The sequence below is a fragment of the Bicyclus anynana genome, chromosome 21 (assembly GCF_947172395.1).
Source record: "Bicyclus anynana chromosome 21, ilBicAnyn1.1, whole genome shotgun sequence".
Lineage (NCBI taxonomy): Eukaryota > Metazoa > Arthropoda > Insecta > Lepidoptera > Nymphalidae > Bicyclus > Bicyclus anynana.
In genome coordinates, this window is record NC_069103.1 from 10475437 (window position 1) to 10495150 (window position 19714).

General features: G+C 34.3%; 1 protein-coding gene across 1 annotated transcript in view; it reads right to left on the reverse strand.

Annotated features, from left to right (window-relative positions):
- LOC112044369 (uncharacterized) overlaps window positions 1-19714 on the reverse strand; it is a gene marked incomplete in the record, with an annotated part of 306951 nt that overhangs the window by 15255 nt on the left and 271982 nt on the right.

Genomic DNA, 19714 nt, shown 5'->3' on the forward strand with positions numbered 1-19714 from the left:
TGTATGTGTAAAAATATATAAAAGTCGCTAGCAAACTTATTATTATTAGCATTAGCTTATTTTTATGGGCCACTGTAGAGCAAAGACTTTCTTCCCCTAAAAAGAAAGATGGTTGTAGGGGGCTCTTTTTGCATACACTATAACTCGCAAGATATTATTTAAATATGCAATTTCGATTTATGTTTACATATTCGTAATATTATAGACGATATACAAAAACATAACATTGTGTGTAGGCAACTTTATTGTTGCACTATTAGATAAGTCTATATTTTAAAGATGAGTCAAACTTTAGTTACCCTCCTCCAGTGGTTACTACCACTGGAGGAGGGTAGCACAAAATAGAACGGAGTGGAATAGACTGGAGGAGGCCTATGCCAACAGGCACTCCGAATTACTCGACATAGTATAATATATATGTGTATTACTCAACTTGTATATTCCGAATAAAGGGCTTATTATTATTATTATTACAAACTTTAGTTTATTTGGGATATTTGGATAATATTCCTCATGGATACCAAAATTGACATTTTCTCCTAATGATTAATGCGTAAAGGTTTGAAAGTGTAGCAATTTATAAAAGGTTTTTCCCAACCCTAACTGCGCCATTAGGGCAGCTCGTTAGGTTAATGTGGCTCGAGCAGATGTTCGTTGCTCACTGCTATTTTAGCCGTGTATCATTCTACTACGTGCTAGGTACGTAGGTATCCATACACGGTCGGCTTAGGTCGTTTACTAAGCCTTTACATTTTTTTTACAGCTTTAATTTCTGAAAAAAATTACATAGTTATTTATGCTAATCTTTATTTATTGATTTTATATTTAATTTATTCATCTTTATTTGTACATCACATCACAATTAGAATATAAGTGAAATAGAAACATAACAAGAAGTAGAATACTAAAGGCGGCGTTATCGCTTAGTAGCGATCTCTAGGCAACCTTAGTTATCTAAATTACATCTTCAAACAAATTAAAAACTGAAATTAATGTATTAAAAATTATTATGTATTATTAATATTCCTCAAAGTAGCCTCAATAGCTCAACGGTAAAGCGGCCGGACTCAACACCGAGGGGTGGTGGTTCGACCCCCGCCCCGCTAGCCTTTTGTCGTACCTATTCGTTCATACAGTGTTTCCCGACTATTTGGATAGGAATGGAATCATTTGTCATAGTTAAAAGAAATATAATCCAGGAAAAGATCAAGAAAAAATAATGATTGCTAACCTCCGATAGAAGATAACACTAATATGTGAAGAAGAAAGAAAAATGTAGATAAATAAGCAAAAAAAAACTAAAACTGTATGTTTTACATACATAATTATAATTTTGTTAATAAAACAGCTGTATTTGAAATTATAATATTGTGTATTGTCCCTACATGTCACTTACTGTTTTTGAAAAATGTTCAATACTTATGATTTTATTATATGTAAATAACTATGTAGTTATTCTTCATATTCAAACATAAAATCAATCGTATTACTAGTAATTTTTCAATTAGTTTACGTCTCTAACTGAGGCGTATATATTAATTATCACACGAGATATCAATATACGAGTATATACAAATAATATATAACGATACAGTCAGTAGATATCTATTTGTATATTACTGTATATATACAAATTTTCTTAAAATCTTACCCTAGGTTTCGGAAAACTCGGCGTATGAAACAATTGCGTGATCCAGTTATCCATTAACACTCCACAGTACCACACAAACACACAAATATTAAAAATGGCGCCAAAATCAAGACTAATCTTGAAAAGTCGTGTTTATCTCACGGTCCACGGAGTAGAAATGATAGCACAATGTATGGGAAAGATATCGAAGAGATGACCCCTCGATTGCGATGTTTTGAACTCGCGAATCGTAAGATAAAATGACCAGTCCAACTACAAGTTACAATGGCCGGTCGGCTTGTATGTAACTGATTTGCATATGTCTATACATTGTGAAGATAGGGAATATTAATTTTATTCATTGAACAAAAACGTCTATAAAGGTTTCGTGAGGATTTCACACAAGAATAGAAGGCTATCTGATGTCAGTCGTAATATAACTAGATTTTTAAAAGAGATATTCGGGCAGCTGAGCTACAAAATAAAAATCTAGACCAACATTTACGACTAAGATTAAGTGTACTGCCTGGCGAATACATCTTAAATGTAAATTATCTTACTATAGTCTTTCTTGATGAGTACTGTTTACCAACAAATTAATTAGAAATGAAGGTAGAAAACGTACGCCATTTCATAGCTTATTTATTTTAAATTGTGTATGGATTTTTTATAAAATGTTATTAAACATAATATATTAACAATATTTAATTGTAAGGTTATTAATCAAATTCATATTCATTAATTCAAGAACAAATTAAATATAATTATTATTAGGTGTGAAATGACTAGAGATATATGTCCTCATTTTTAATTTGTATGTTAGTAAACAGTACTCGTAAAGAAAGGCTGTATAGTTACTATATTATATAGGTTGGCTTTTAAATTAAATTATTAAAAAAGTGGTATTACAGTGCACACTGCAAGTAGCGTAAAGTTTATTACTAAACATTTGCAATTCGTTTTGTACACTTATACAGATACTTTACCCGTAAACGCCGTACATTTTTTTTGGAGTCGAAAGATAAGAGTCGCAAGCCTTACTCAGATGAATAGTAATAGAATGTCGGCATAGTTATATTCTGATACAGTAACAGCCTTCTAAGCGTTATTCACGTTTGTTAATTTCACAGGTAATTTTTGTTCAATGGCTTGTAGTCTATACATAAATACACGCTTCGAAGTTGAGAATCTTTCTTGAACAGAAACGCAGCCTTTCGTCTTAAAACATTTCTTGGTTGTATATCATACTTAAAGCCACGTGGTCCCTCTCGGTGACAAAGTCATGCGACACGTCTTAAATTATGCACCGTGGTGTTTACTGAGACCCCGCGCACCTGTGGCCCATGTCACACAATATTATTATTGATGATGGGATCAACTGTGAACCATAATAAACTCTATTTCATGTGCAATAAGGAACTCTTTGTGGTAGCAAACGGTGTATTATGCTTATGAAAATAAAACCTGCACATTTTTCCTTTCTCTATGATTGATTACTTAAGTGTATTGATGGTATGAGTAAAATTTTATTGGAATTACTGTTAGTACGTTTGTGAAACGTGCATTTAATTCGTTAACACGACGATAAATGGGCGATAAGCTCTAAATCTATATCGTCGTCGTTGATATCAACTCATATTCAGCTCACTGTTGACTCGAGTCTCTTCTCAGAATGAGAAGGATTAGGCCAATAGTCCACTACGCTGGCCCAATGCGGATTGGCCGACTTCACACGCGCATAGAATTAATAAAATTCTCTGGTATGCAGGTTTCCTCACGATGTTTTCATTCATCGTTTAAGACACGTGATATTTAATTTCTTAAAATGCACCCACACCCTCCGGAATCGGAGGCAGAGTTTATATCCAAGGGTATAGAGTATAGATATATTACACTTTATAGATAATATATTCCATAAGTCATTGATATATCCATAAAGTGGTCGAGCCTAAGCCTATGTCATATAAAAAAATAACCCGTTATTCAATCTTCGAACTTCGAAAAAGTCTAAACAAGTGTATCCCATAAATAAATCGAGTCATTACGCCTTTTTATTTTATACAGTCCCCTAATTTTGCACACGCAAAATTTCTTTTGTTATTCTTTCATTCAAGAACAATTTTGTGCCACATGGGATTTTTCATTCCAATTTCGATTTGGTCACAAAACGTTGAACGTAGTTACTTCCTGTTTGTGGGCGGCGAGAGGTAGGTAGAGCCTCCATGAAATATTCAGCCACTGCTGACAGCTGCAGGGAATCGAATTTGGAGAGACCAAATAAGTTTTCACCCATTTTATGCTGGCTATTCGATGAGAGTCAGCTATAAACGAGTGCCGATATTAGATACAAATCGAATGAGAAACAGTCTGATTTTGATTCGATTTGTAGCTGGTGTGAATTTTATCTTAGACTAGCTGAATTCCTTCACAACATTACAAGTTTAAGTTTATTTACAAAAGTTATTTTGTAATCCTGTTTTCGCTCCCATCAAATTCAACTTCTGCCTATGTACCTATACTTTAGTCCACCCAAACCAACATAACACATACTCATCTTGTTCTTACCTTAGTTGATGTTTTAGCGATTGAACGCAATATAATTGTATTATATAGTCCGAGAGATTGGGGGACAAAGGCTTTTTCTTTATAAATGAATAATTTTTTTAAATGAGATTAATACTCCTGTATCCCTCTAACTAGTAGGAAAAGACTAGTTTAAAACTGTTAGGATTGGGTACGACACCTATTTCCCCCTAACTGCTCGGCAAAGTTACAAGTGGGTACGACACGATTGTCGTACCCACTCGTATCATATCGTATCGTCTCGTGTCGTATTGTCGAGGATTGAACCACGACCTCTATGATGAGTCCGGACCCTTTATCTATTGAGTTTGGAGAGAATATGAAAAGCCAATTAAACCTAATTGGTCTGGCGTATTATTTAATCGAGAATATGTATCATAAACATTTGTTAAATAAAACAATTTATTTAAGAACATAAAATAAATTTTGTACAGTCAAAGAGAAGCCCCTTTTCATTTTATGTAATGTTTCTTTGATTCGCATACCAAATCTGTCCCTTAGAAATCCGCCACAGGCGATTTATAGAGATAAAGTGGACACAGTATAAAAGAATTCATAGAAGTGCGTTTACATGAATGAATGTCTTTTGTAAAGAGAAGTGAACTCTGAAAAGGAAAGCTTCTTGACTTTCATTTAATAAAAATATCTCAATGCGGGGAAAAATAAACCAACTACTTACCTACATAGACCTAAATGGTTTACATTGATGAATAAGCTAAAGAAGTTTTAAATTATTTGAAAACTAGCGGACGCCCGCGATTTCGTCCGCCTGGAATTTAGTTTTTCACAAATCCCTCGGGAACCATGGATTTTTCCGGGATAAAAAGTATGTGTTAATACAGGCTAGTAACAAACATTCATATCATCAAATTCATCAGTTTTCGCAAATCTCGGGAAACTATGGATTTTTTCGGGATAAAAAGTAGCCTATGTGTTAATCCAGAGTAAAATTTATTTCCATTCCAAATTTCTGCCAAATCGCTTCAGTAGTAGCGGCGTTAAAGAGTAACAAACATTCAAAGATACATCCAAATATCCAACAAACTTTCGCGTTTATAATATTAGTAGGATTAAATTTCATACATGTTACTTATCTAGTATTACCTACCGCAAATAAACAATCAATACATATAAAATTGACGTGTCTGTCTGTGATTCCAAAAATAATTGTTTTTTTCGAGTGGTATTTATACGTTATCAACCCTTATTCGGCTCACTACTGAGCTCGAGTCTCACTCAGAATGAGAGGGGTTAGACCAATAGTCCACCACGCTGGCCCAATGTGGATTAGCAGACTTCACAAACGCATTAAGGAAATTTTTGATGAAAAGACCACTACTACTCCGTGACAACAATTTTACAAAACTATTTTTTTTTTCTTTTTTAATAATCTAGTGTATAATAATAAGAGCTGTGATAGCCCAGTGGATATGAACTCTGTCTCCGATTCCGGAGGGTGTGGGTTCGAATCCGGTCCGGGGCATGCACCCTCCAACTTTTCAGTTGTGTGCATTTTAAGAAATTAAATATCACGTGTCTCAATCGGTGAAGGAAAACATCGTGAGGAAACCTGCATACCAGAGAATTATCTTAATTCTCTGCGTGTGTGAAGTCTGCCAATCCGCATTGGTCCAGCGTGGTGGACTATTGGCCTAACCCCTCTCATTCTGAGAGGAGACTCGAGCTCAGCAGTGAGCCGAATATGGGTTGATGACGATAGTGTATGATAATATTAAAATGTTACACAGGATAATGAACGAGTAGTAAATAGTAAAAACAAATATTGAACACAATTGTTCACCCATCAATCGGCAAACTGCATTGTATCAATTACACGGCAAACGGAAACCAGTCGTTTGTACGTTTCGGCCCAATAATAAATAATCCCACAAACGTAGATACGAGAAAAAATATGATCCAGCTTTTGTGGTTGCGCAATACGGTTTGATTGTAAATAAAATATCAAAAATAATGATAGTAACTGATCCAGCAAACACTGTTTTGCCTTAATATCATCATCAATTAAAAAAAATCCTACTCCTAACCCATCCATCTTAGACTGCATCATCACTTACCATCAGGTGAGATTGTAGTCAAGGGCCAACTTTAAAAAAAAAAAAAAATAATTCACAATAATTATTCTTAGGTACTTATTTAATTATCATTTTCATAACCTACCTACTACCTACACTGCGCTTTGTAGTGCGGGGTCGCCATTCCAGCACCTTGGGACCCTAACGTCCATCGGTTCTTCGAACTATGTGCCCCGCCCATTGCCACTTCAGTTTCGCGACTCGTTGAACTATGTCGGTGACTTTGGTTTTTCTGCGGATTTCCTCATTTCTGATTCGATCACGCAGAGATACTCCGAGCATAGCTCGTTCCGTCGCCCGCTTTGTGGCTCTAAGCCTTCTTAATAAGCCCATAGTTAGTTATTACTTTTTTATTTTAATAATAGGTTACTGATAAAGACCAAAATAGTAAATAGTCTAGAAACTTTACCTACTAGCTTTATTTTATCAGGTAAACTTATGGCTACAACGCTGACGGGCGGCTCTTGTATCGTAATTATCGGATAGGTAGACGATGATACCCGAAATACATTACAGAGTAAGCCCAGGCTTTGTGTTTCCAAGTGATTATGACTAAATTATGGACTTGGGAATATTCGCCATAGTATTGATAAATTGCCAAATTACTTATGTAAATTAAATATACGTAGATTAATTACATTATCTTGTTAAGTTGTACTTTATAGAGCTATTCAAATTAAATTAAATTAAAAAATGTGATTATAGTTAGAGATGTTTATTATATCAAATTCTTTATTTACATAACATAGATGAAAAAGAAAACATCGAAAATAAGCTTATTCTACATTACTTGCAAAGGTGGTCTTACTTCAACTCATCGACAAAGCGAACAGACATATTCATAGACATATTGGTGAGGGGAAATATTAACGTTAAATGGGTCAGTGCGATAATTTTGTTTTGTCACCAACTTATAACATTATTTTGTTACCAATTCAATCTATATTTTATTGTCTTTAAATTATTGATTTCTTCAAAATGTTGTTTTCTTAATTTCTGCCAAATATTTAATGCGTAAATAACAGCTCCTGAGGATCAATCATCATTAAATTTACTATCTGAATTACATAAATAAATTCCTTACGAGAAAAACTGACTTCACAATAGACTCCATCATTTCTTTTTTAACTAAACTAAGTTTCGTTATTATTCGATGCATATATTACTATTATAATATAATATACGCGCTTATTTAATATTGTTTTACACGTTAATATTATATCACAATATTGTTTTAGCGTACTAGATATCTAATATTCAAGGATACTTTAATTTAGTGAATATCTGAGCACGAAAGCTTTGTCAAATAATTTCTGATACTAAAATTTAATTATTCCGTAATTATGTACGCAAATTCAGCAATCCCGGCCCGTAATGAAGTGGCTCAAAGTGGATTTATGCCGTACAAAGGCATTCCGCTGTCAATGTGTTGTGTACAAAACTGCGTTCCGCCTTCCGCCGTACCGTTCGTGATTATTATGAAGTGGCGTTTGTGCCGACCTTTATTGTTTCCTGCAGGTGACACCGCATCAGTGTCGACGGCCAGTGCGATCAAAGTGAGGGCTTTTAATAAACCTGTCAGTCGTTCTATATGGTCAGTTACGAGTATGTGAATCCACGAGCGTCGATCCAAATATTTAGTTAAGTAATATTGATACCGAATTATTATGAAATGGCGTTTGTTTCCTGATATCGCATCAGTCTCAGTTCGATCAAAGTGAGTGCTTTTAATAAATCTATCAGTCATTCCATCATTGGTAGATGTGACAATCGTTTGACGAATGTCGATTCAAGTAGGTAGATAAATAATTTGATTCTGTTTGTGACTTTATGATGTGGCGTTTGTGCCAACTTATATTGTTAGGTGACATCCTGCAGGAAACTGCTTTAGTGTCAGTGTGTACAAAGTGAGTGATTTTAATTAATCTGTCAGTCGTTCTACATGGCCAGTTATGTGTCAATCGTTCTACGAGCGTCGTTTTAAATAGTTATGTATTATAATTTCAATACAATGTTCTGGTGGTTTTTGTAGAGTTAAGTAGTAGTGGCTTTTAGTAACATCTGTCTGGGATATTCTACCACCAAGCAGTATTATTGTGTCCAATGAATAGCTTGGTTGCCGGTGTAATTACGTCCATGGGACTTATACCTGGTTATGATACAGAGCTTATGCATGCATATACCAGATATCAATGAAACAAAGCTTTATACAAATCTTCATTTATTGCTTAAGTTACCGGTAAATAATCATTAAAACATCAACAGCTTTTAACTTTTATTCTCTTACTATTTTACTTTGATCACCCTTTCCAACTATCTGTAGTTTAATTCAATGTACACATTTCGGCATTTAATCTTTTATTACAGTATAGGTTATTCATAAACTTTAATAATAGCTTAGCAGAATTAATTTGTGTCCAAAAATTCTCACGCGAAATAGATCAGCGCAAATCTGACCCCTACATGCATCTCATTAAAACTGGCTGTAATATTACGAGTTTAATCGCAACGTAGAAGCACCCCTTCAGTAGGTATATGAGGGGTCGCAATGCTTTGCTGCACGCGAACCAAATATAAGTTAATTGTGAACGGCATGAAGAATAATTGTGTGTCTAACTGTATCGTGTAAATGTTGATTTGTATTTATGTAAACGTTTAATTTTGATGTACTGGGACTTTACTTCACGTGGGTTTTTGAAGTTATTCTTAAGTATCTACTATAAGTCTTGTTTACATATTATATTGGATTTTTTTTTATCGTAAGGTACAGCTACATAGAAAATCTATGGTTTTCTTTGCTGACCTCATTATGTCTAAAGGAAGTTGATCAGTGTAGTGTCGCATAAAGCATTTGGGAGGAATTATACGAACTACAAATTTGATGCATATTTAAATTAATATTAATTGGTTTGGATATAAATATATTAGCTAATTAGGTAAGATGAAGGTATATCTTCATCATACAATCAAATAGATAGCAAATAGTAAAAAATTAAAATACTGCAAGAACAGCACAATCTTGTTCGTTCCTAGGATCGCATTTCAATCTTAACCGACTTAGTAGATAACCTCAACGGTTGGTAAGTGTAAATGTGGCTTAAGATGGAATGTAATAGGCTAGTTGACACTTTTTTTTAATGGTTCATTATCGTTCTACTAGATTGATTTTTTTTATATTTTATTGAGACGTGATTAAATGAAAATTTTAGTTTTTAAATATGTTTTTGACAATACGAGCCAAAACGCCTGTCAGACATGATGGTCTATATTTCAATTGTTTCATGACGTCACTATACCAAATACCCTTAAAAACGGAGCATTTGACAAAAATATTAGATAACAATTCGTTTGAAGTTTAGTACATCAAGTAACATTGTGACGTCACAAAATGGACGACAGCGAAAATTAAAAAAAATACATTACTTTTAAATTAAGCTTTATAAGAAATCCTTACCTTTTATTAATTAATATCGATTTATTTCGGACCCTTATTCTATGTACTCGTAGGTACTATAAGCAATTAATAGGTATTGTTTACATTAAATTTGATATGAGCCAACTACCCTATTGTCTAGAAAATGCCTACCCACATTTTGTAAGATACAGCTCAGTCGTGTGGCGTATTAAATACATTATGCACCATGTCTATAAAAATATGCACCGCTAAAGGTCACGTCTAATGCGATGGGGTGATACACGTGGCCATAGACAGAGGTCACAGGTCAACTGCTTCGAAAGTCAAGTAAAAGAAATCTAGTAACGCGCCCTTCGTTTTAAATTATAATATTTATGAGCTGCTTAAGTGCGCTATACTTATGTTACATTTCGTATTATTTGTTGGTTGTTTCAGTTCTATTAAAATCTATTATTTTATTTATTGGTGGATTTACAAGATGGAGGTCCTGGGTTCGATCCCTGGCTGGGCCGTGACTAGTTACTACCCTACTGACAAAGACGTACCGCCAAGCGATTTAGCGTTCCGGTACGATGTCGTGTAGAAATCGAAAGGGGTGTGGATTTTCATTCACCTCTTAACAAGTTAGCCCGCTTCCATCTTAGACTGCATCATCACTTACCATCAGGTGAGATTGCAGTCAAGCGCTAACTTGTAAAGAATAAAAAAAAATGACTTATTTTGCTCGTAATCAAGATTGGTAGGTATTCCGGTCTTCATTAGCCAGCTGGTGATTAAAGCCAATCAATTTCACAGTGCAATTTCAGTAACTCAAGACGCTTCGCTACGGCTTTGTCATACAATATTGTTATTGTACGTATATATGAAGATATCGCACAGTAGACACATATATACTGCATTCAAATCGTACCTTTGATCTATTGTAATATTGATACACTTAGTACTAATAAGTCAATGGTAATCACTGATGTGTGTTTCGATAGAGCACGATGTTAGCGTTAATTGTATTCGATATGTTTATAGATCAGTAATTTAGGCTTATATTAGGTAAGAATCTCGGAATTCGAAATACCGCGCGCGATCTCCGCTCTCTATCTCAAAAACGGTTCACCGTATGAAAATAAGTATGAAAATATTACAAAGGCGAAAGTCTGTGTGTAAGTGTGTAAGTATGTGCGGGATTTGCGAAAAACTGAATTCCACGCAGACGAAGTCGCGGGCGTCCGCTAGTTGATCATAAATACAAATAGCAAAAAGTCCATAGGAAAAGAGATATTTACAAAAAAAAAAACAAAAAAAAAACGATTTTTGGGAACTTTGACCTTGAAATTTAATAGTTGCGTATACCCTACCATAGGTAGGTTTTGAGGTATTTACAGACTTAGAGAGACTGGGTATCTTGAATTCCGAGGTGAACTTACTATGATGACTGGATTATTAGACATGATTTGACAACAAAGAACTACCTACTAACTAATATTACTATAGCAGTGAAGAGTGTAGTATAAAGCGTTGTAAACTCAAGTGAAAGTGACTATGATACTCATAAATAACGTGGCTTTCATTTGGTAAAAGAATTTAAAAAACAGTACCGGTAGTTGTAGCCCTACAACCTAACAAACTATAACTGTTTTTAACATTAGTATAAAGAAATCTCGTAATGCGGTATTGCAATTTCTGTTTCTCGCCTGTAAATTGCATTCCCGCCATCTTAAGACATCAAAAATATTAGAATTTATTTGCGGCGGTTACGTTCCCGGCTCGCTGGCTGCAGCGCCTATAAATTTCACTAACAGTATTAAAATCGTAAACTTTCCTCACGTGAAAAGGCGAAAAGTCAATTTGTGGAAGCTGGCTGGAGCCATAATATCAAGAGCAGCTTGCTTATGTGAGTGCAATCTTCTGGGAGGTAATAAATCTTAATGTTTTGATAGTGTTTTGTTATACAGTAATTATTATTTTTATAACGTACTAGCTGACGCCGCGCGGTTTCACCCGCGTGGTTCCTGTTCCCGTAAGAATATGGGGATAATATGGCCTATAGCCTTCCTCGATAAATGGGCTATCTAACACTGAAAGAATTTTTCAAATCGGACCAGTAGTTCCTGAGATTAGCGCGTTCAATCAAACAAACAAACAAACAAACAAACTCTTCAGCTTTATAATATTAGTATAGAAGTATAGATATATAGATATCCAAGTGGAATATACTAATAACTACGAGTATACAAATTATACCCACGTGGAATGATGGCCAAGCTCAGAACATAGAATGCTAAAAGCTAACTTAAATCTGTGGTGGCAAGAATCATCATCATCATCATTATCATTGCTGAGTTCGAGAGGTGACCGTTCAGAATGAGAGGGGTTAGGCCAATAGTCCACCACGCTGACCCAATGCGGATTGGCGGACTTCAGACACGCAGAGAATTAAGAAAATTCTCTGGTATGCTGGTTTCCTCATGATGGGTTTCCTTCACCGTTTGTGACACGTGATATTTAATTTATTAAAATGCACACAACTGAAAAGCAGGCCTATACTTACCTTGGGGCTAAGATAGAGACGTGTGTTTTGTCCAAATATATTCAAATATACTATATTTAAGTAAAAAAAGAGAGAGAGTCAGTGATCCTATTTTTTTTGAAAATTTGAGTAGTTGGTATTAAATAAGCAAACTTGTTTGTTTATTATAATGTTTTTTTGCACAAAGCGAAATTTATAAAGGCGAAACATAACGCCTTGAGGCATTTTCTTTCAAATATTGTATCTAAAATAAATTTTATGTAAAAAGTATTTAATATTATTGATACTTCTTTTTAAAGTTTAGATTTAGAAAAAAAAAACACAGTCCATATCATATTTTTATTACAGTACTCTAGCCAATTATGTTTAAAAACATTTTAATTCTAAGAGTTATAGAATCAATCTATAACTCTATGAATATCTTATTTATGTATCAAATTTTATAATAATAACCTTTTAAATGTGAAGAAGATAACCTCATTACTCATAAGATATTTCATTTGTTCTCTATAGATGTAGAATTTATAAAATCTTTTCTAGTCGCACGGTATATAAACCATTGTACTTGTAATTATGTGTCTTAATAGTTTTCCGTTGATGGGTCATTATCTCCCTATAGGCAATGATGTTAGAATCCTTTTTCTTCTAACATCATTGTCTATAGGTATAAATATTCAGATTATCTCTTTATAACTATAAGTATTGAACAGTGTGAATAAATAAAGTAAATCAATCAATACGATCCAAAACTCAGCAGCAACTAAGTATATAGAATTGGGGTTCCACAAACTTTCCAAATATAAGACGTCGGTAAAAACTTATTTGACGTTCAAATTCTCAGACTGTCAGCAACGCTTGAATATTTATTGGGGTCATACTTTCTGCCCGCAGCGAGGAAATATGTTAAACTTTTTCCGATCAGATCGATAGCTAGATATAAACCTTCGAACATTTAAAGAAGCGTACTGTGAGGATTTGATATTAAAGAAGATTTAGATACTTCGTTAGAAAAATTGAAGCTATAAAAGGAAGGGGTATAATATTTCTGGCATAATGAAACCGAATACAACAAGAAAAAGCTAACTTATCCTAACCACTTAACAAAAATCTTATGCAGTATTTATAATCCTGTTTATTTATTGGTGCTAAAAGATAGCTGAGATGTGATGTTTCAGTAAAAATAATTATGCTTTAAATTTAACTTAAATTTTGTGAATGATCTGTCCGTCCATTTTTTAAATAGAAATTTTCATATTATTAACACATTTATAACGAAAAAACATGAAAGCAGCAAAAGCGTCTCGTCTCCAAACTAGACACTTAAATTGATTCTTTTTTGTCTTTGTTAAAAGGTTTCTCGACTTTTTATATTTTCATAAAAAATATAAAAAGTCGAGAAACACTTACTTACAAAGTAAGTGTTTATATTTTCACTTTATGAAGCTGCCAGTCGTAAGGCGATTGTGGCAAGTGACGTCAAGTGTTCCAATTTCCTCTCACAAAACTAAACATTACCAATTCTCTTGAGTTCATTATAGCTCCTATTGCTCTCTCGATAAAGGCCATAATTCTTTGGCTGTATTGGGTTGATCCTGTCATTTATAATGAAGGGCGACAAGGCCCAGGTGCGTAGAGTTTCACTGTGAACACTCCAATGCATAATTAAGGATGCGTTACTTATGCGACTCCGTCTCTTAGCGGAGTGACGTCACGTGGAGCTAAGTGTGAAGGATAATTAGGAGTTGTTTGAAGGATCAGCGTGGCGTTTTCGATTTACTTAATTATATTTCTGAGTTGGTGTCCGTTAATTTTATTAATTTTTTAAAAGAGTCTTCATGTCTATGTCTTAATAAGCCGTCAGCCCATTACTGACATTTTGTATCTGTCTAAAAGCCTATAATGACCAGACCTTTATAAGCTAAAAGTTTGTCAGCTCAGCGTTGTTTGTCCTACCTACTACAACTTTCATCTTTAATATGAAAACGATTTGTTCACCATTTATATTCTCGATCTACAACGTTGGGATGAGTTATATCCACAATAATTGGGCAGATTGTAAATGATATTTTGTGTACGAATTCTAAAAATGCATCGGAAAGCTACCTATTCATCGTTTAATGACGTCACAGAGTGTGTGTGACAGTTGTTTGGCGAGAAATTATAAAAATTGCTTTAAGGGGAGCTATGGGGGAAACATTAAAACACATTGGGACTAATTCTCTGAACTGACATCCTTAATTATAAAATGACACCATCTAATTTTGACACGCTTATATTAGCTTCACTTGTAACTATGTACGAAAATCTTGGAATCTTAATTTGACCCACTTATTCCCGGTCTTCGATTAGGATGAAATTTTGCACACGCTCTGAGTTCTGATGATAATACATGACTAGCTAAGAAACGTCATTACAAATCCAACATGGCGGCCTCCCCAAGATGGCGGACTGGCTGTTTGAAATCCACCCCCCTGATATGGATATCAAGTGAAAGGGTTTGCTGTCAGGAATACGGAAAAAATAGTGACGTGACTTTAATCCAATATGGCGGCCAATATTCATTCTAAAATGCTTGTATTAAAATGTATTATTTAATGCATATGCGAATTGAAGTTTGAATAAATTATCAATGAATGTCTTTATTCATTAATACGTTAATGTACATAATGAAACTTACGAAGGGGGGCTGGACTTAGCAGGTGCGTATTCGCGTCCCGAAATTTCTCACGCGAAATAGATCAGCGCAAATCTGACCCTACGCATAAATCTCATTAAAGAGTATTTTTAATACGCACTAGTTTATTTAAAGGGGTCCCCAATAGCGTGTGAGGATTGCGAAGTGCTTGCGAACATGTGGCGATCTGAACAGGTGACAGCTCCCTGTCTTACGCAGCCTTTATAATGATATAGTTATAATAATAATATAGTTTTGCAATACTTGGACCTTGTTCACAAGATAACCGCCATGTTGAGTCAACTATTTTTGTTGCTATAGTTGTTTCAGTCAGTCTTATAGCCATGTGGAATGTTGAGTCAACTATTGTTGTTCCGATAGTCGTTTTAGTCAATGGTCTTACAGCGAAAAGATTCGACCAACACCTTAAGAAGCTTTCGCTTAACTGCTGGATCAAAGGTCGGACATAGAAGGCAGTGATTCTTGAGACGGCGCGTATTGCGAGGACGTTCCTCACGCTGGAGCCCTGACCGCCGGTTTCTTGCACTCAAATGTTGGTTGGTTATTTTTATAAATTTTTAATAGTGTTTTGTATTATTTTTTTCTCTTACTTATTTGTCCATCTTTTTTTAATTTTATGTTAATAATACCTAACGTTACTTACTTATACTTAAGAATCAAACGAACTTACCTGGAAGTGAAGTTCGGTTATAATTATATGATCAGCTTCACTCGACCCGATTTAATGTTAATATATTGTAGTATACTCCTATGCGATGCCTAAAGCCTCAATAGCTCAAAAGTAAGAGCGGTCGGACTCATCACCGAGGGGTGGTGGTTCGATTGGACTATTGTCGTACCCACTCCTAGCACAGTCTTTCCCGACTAGTTGGAGGGGTATGGAAATATTGGTCATATTTAAAAGATATGGCAAGTGATTTTTTTTTTAAATATGACTTAGACTGTAGCTTAGGAGTATACTACAATATGTTAACATTAAATCGGGTCGAGTGAAGCTTAGATATATAATTATAATACAACTGTAACAGATTCAATTCTGTACATTCTAGATAGTTGAATATTCGGAGAGCCGTTTGTACGATACTGTACTCATAACGATACTGAAGCCTAAAATATTTATTTTTTATCTTTTCTCTGTCTGTTTTTGACCGGGCATCGGGTACATCGATTTTCAGGCGGACAAAGTCGCGGGTGCCCGCTAGTTGTAAAATATAACGCTGTCATTCTAAATACGAGGGTGCTCAGGTGAGTCGCGATCCCTCTTGATAAACGAGCGACCTAATTCACTGGACACTCGCCGTCGCGATCCGCAATGTATCGGAATTTGCATAAGAATCTCGTTCCCACAGATTTCGTTTTGTGTTACGTTTAGACATTAATACTATTGATACATTGTCTAGCTTCTGTGGGAATGTGATTTTTTATTTGCGTTTATTAATTTAGCATACATTATGATAAACAAAAAAAACCTGGCTGAGTATGTTGTTGGCTCTTTTTGGATCAAGAAACCCGTTTCGTAACTTTAATTTTAAGTTTCGACTAATTATTTATTATTATCACCATTATATGACATTCAATAACAAAATAAAACATTGACATTACTTACTTATAATCGTAAATTATTAAATTGACATTATTATTACATTGAATAAATAAAATAAAATACGAGTATTACTATATTGACATAAAATAATTGGATTGTATATTGACATTTGTATAACTATTGTATATTGACAATTTTGTACCATTTATTGTAATTTGTATTGGTTATTGTAATTTGTAATGTATACCTAATTATTGTATAATGACAAATTTGTACAATTTAATGTAATTTGTATTGGTTATTGAAATAAAGGCTTATTATTATTATATGACATTACGTCCTGACGTATTAAAAGTAAAGCCGGATTTATATTTGTCTGACGTGTCGCGTGACGAAAACGCGGGCGTCCGCTAGTTGTAAAATATAACGCTGTCATCTATACTAAAATTATAAAGCTAAAGAGTTTGTTTGTTTGTTTGACTGAACGCGCTAATCTCAGAAACTACTGGTCCGATTTGAAAAATTCTTTCAGTGTTAGATAGCCCATTTATCGAGGAAGGCTATAGGCTATTTTATTCCCGTATTCCTACGGGAACGAAAACCAAGCGGGTGAAACCACTAGTTTAAATATAAAAGATATATAACGTGTACAACTAATACAATGTCCAGCATTCTGAATTTACCAACACGTTATCTACTACAAAAACAAATATTGCATTTCCAAAGTTGCGCTGCAAACAAGAGATGTTTGCAATATCGGAAATAACTCTCATAACAAAGTTCGATTAACAAAGCATTCCACTATTAATTCGGTTATCCCGTTCAAAACAATGCAGCATTCCACGGGGACTTGCAGGCATTGAAAATGGCTGACGTATAAAAGAAATAATAAAATTTTACGGTTTTACTTTAGTCCGGAGCACGTAGGTATCTAGTATTGGAACGGGACCAATACAACTTTGGAATTTCACAAAGTCAACTCTTTGGAAATGGTAATGCAAGTACCTGTCTGCTTCATTGGGTTTCTTTTACACTTATTCTGTAGGATACAAAATTGAGGCAAACATTATGACTCTATGCATACCATAATGGTAGACGTCCACTGACCCGCATCGTACGAATCGGACGCATCGCATCAAACGGATTTTTAATTTTACGGTAGATAAAATCCGTACGATGCGGATCAGTGGACGCCTACGTTTATATGCCAACCAGCATTAGAGTAACAAGGTGGGTCGAAGCTCCGAATACACCTGTCTTAGACACATACGTTAGATCTTTAAGAGCGCGCAGCACGTCGGTGCGATATGGATAAAATTCGAAGCGCAAGCGAGACGCCGAATTTTGACTTTCACGCGAGTGAAAAGCACGGAGCGATTGACGCGCGACGCAAATTTTATGACGTGAGCGCCAAAACTATTTTTACCTAATTGCAAGTAAATTAAACAACATAACGAAAAACAAAATGGCCATGTTCAAGATATACCTATACCTCATTTTCTATATAAAACAAAAATTTATGTTTGCCTTTCCTGAGATTGAAAGCAAAATGTGAGCAAAGCATGTATTTTTCAAAAAAACAAACTATCGAGAAAAGTTGTACAAATTGTGTATTTTGTATAGTCATAACGAAGCTAACACTTTGAAATATCATTTACCCAAATATCAGGCTCCTAACTTTTCCAGAATCTGAGATCCAGAACCATTTGTAACCACCAAATTACATATTGCACACTCTTAAGATTTTAACGACAACATCTACAGTATTGAATAACTGATATAAGATAGAAAAATTTAAATATAATCCGAAAAAAATATAACTTGGTCACCCTAGGGATCTTTTCAAAACTATTCAAATTAGTTAGTTCATTAGATGGATGGTGTATCTACCATTTGCGTTTTATTTGCCATTATATAATGGGACATTTATATTATGTATGTTATACATTGTTCGGAACTCACGGTAGAAGTAGCCAGATTTTTATTAATTTATTTATTTCACCAAACAGACTAATAATATACAAGAATAGTTATAATAAAGGAAGCTTAGCATTTTACAATGTCGCTAAATAAGTTGTTATTGATTCTTTTATGATGAAGTTCCTTTATTAATAAATCCAGATGTTGAGTGTTTTTGTTTAAATGTATTCCATGTGTTTTTCAGCGGTTGTACTTTCAATGTAATTAAATGCATAACTGTAACCATTATTAAATCGCTCACTTTGTATAGAATACTGAATGATGAATCTCACATACATTACGTACACTAACATAAATATTATCTGTAGATATAATTACGTCGGCGAATTAAGCGGTTATTCAAGCGAGTTCTGGCAAATACGATATATTCCATTTCGTAGAATTTTGGTGGAATTCAAGTTACATCAGGTACGAAACTACGTAGCAGTTTTGTAGCGTTTACGTAGCAATAGTTTAGATCTACGTTCATGCTACGTGTATGTTGTTATTAACCCCCAACGCAAAAAGAGGAGTGTTATAGTTATAGTAAGTAAATATAATAATAATAGTAATAGTATAGTAATAGTATAGTAAGTGAATTTAAACTAGGGAATAAATTTGATTGTTGGTTTTAATACTGTAGGTACTTTAATGTTATATAATTTTTCATTTTGTTCTTTTTTATATTTTTTAAACTAGTTATAAGTTTTAATTTGGTTTTGCTTTTAATATAGGTTTATGTTGCCTGTTTTCGTGGTGGCACTTAGAACTGGGTCCTAGCTGAAAATCAACGCTGTATGTTCTTTGTTTATGGGGAACATACAGCAATATGCTGAGCTAGGACCTTTTTCTAGGTTATGCCACATATCGCAGGGTATTATTCTTAAATAATTGTGATGTGTTGCATAATGTAGTAATAAATATATTTTCTTTCTTCTTTCTTTCTTTCTTATAAGTTTGACGTATCTGTCTGTCAGTCTCTCAGTGGCACCATAGTTTCCGAACGGATGAAGCGATTACAATTTAGTTTTTTGTATATTAAAGGTGACTTACGGGGGATTGTTCTTGGATATGTTTGATGAAAATTGGATGACCCGTTTAAAAGTTGTGGGGTTGAAAGTGGGGAAGAATAACCAAATGTTTGCAAATATACTCGAGTGTGGTCTCAAATGAAAAAGAATATTGATGACTTCGATGATCGATAGTGTAATTAATAATTTCATAACATTCGGGGGTCTTTCAAAATTTACAATTTTATTATAAATAACTTGT